This window comes from Sapajus apella, unplaced genomic scaffold (genome assembly GCF_009761245.1).
Source record: "Sapajus apella isolate SASKATOON/1434 unplaced genomic scaffold, GSC_monkey_1.0 scaffold16661, whole genome shotgun sequence".
In the NCBI taxonomy this organism is placed as follows: Eukaryota; Metazoa; Chordata; class Mammalia; order Primates; family Cebidae; genus Sapajus; species Sapajus apella.
Window position 1 is genome coordinate 1 of NW_022453582.1, and position 1,092 is coordinate 1,092.

Here is a 1,092-nt window from a genome sequence, read left to right on the forward strand (position 1 = left end):
GCAGAGATGGAGAAGTTTTTGCAGAACAAGGAGCTCTTCAGCAATCTCAAGAAGGGGAAGATCTGCTGCTGCTGCCGGGCCAAGTTCCTGCTGTTCTCGGGGCCGCCCACCTGTCTCTTGCAAGAGAGCTGTCTGCACTCACTGTAGCATAAAGATGAAAATGCCTTCTAAGAAGTTTGCACACATCCCTATCTACACACTGGGCTTTGAGAGTCCTTAGAGGGTGTCTTCCACTCTCAGCAAGGGCCACAGTGGCAAAGCGTCGAGGAGGCATTCCCCCACGTCTACTCCCATGGCTGTGTCCTGAAGGATGTTTGCAGTGAGTGCAGCAGCTTTGTGGCCGATGTGGTGTGCTCCAGCTGTAAGAGCGTGGACGTCCTTAACACTGCGCCACCAGGCAGCTGCCAGACCCAGTCCCTCACATCCCTAACACCAGGACTCTTGACTTCAAGTGACAGCACCAGCAGGCCAGGCCTCCAGCAGGCACCAGGCAAGCTGTGTTCCAGCTAGGATGCGCTGAGCTGTGCATGTACACATACACATATATAGATACATTTATAATATATACACCCAGCCTATATATTTATAGACATTGTTTCCTGACCCCAGAGCTCATATGGGTTCAGGCGCACTTCAAAACCCTCCCTCAGGGAGGCTGTTTCTTCTCAGGATTACTTGCCAGGGAGGAAGGGGGCAACAGGGAGTGGGTTTTCTCACTGAGGAGAGAGAGCAGAGGGTTCTACATCCTGGCACAGGCTGCATCCCATGTTTCCATTCTCCTCTCCGTCCCCAGCAATGAGGACAGCAGCTTCCCCTCCCCAGTGGATGTCTAGGTGGGGATCGGGTATCTTGGCTTCCAGCTGGACCGGAGCGCCCTGCTTGCCTCTGCTCTTTCTTTGTGGAGATTTGGACAGCACCTGGGAAGTGTCTGAGTGAGTGGGGTTCTCCTGGGAGGCACCCCCCACCTCTGTTTGAAAGGTCTGGCCAGGTGTGGTGGCTCACGAATGTAATCCCAGCACTTTGGGAGGCCAAGGAGGGAAGATCTCCTGAGGTCAGGAGTTTGGGAGCAGCCAGGCCAACATGATGAAACCT

The 1,092-nt window shown here is 54.2% G+C and overlaps 1 pseudogene; it reads left to right on the forward strand.

Annotated features, from left to right (window-relative positions):
• Positions 1 to 3: 3 nt before the first annotated feature.
• Positions 4 to 513, forward strand: LOC116548605 (annotated as a pseudogene).
• Positions 514 to 1,092: the final 579 nt, after the last annotated feature.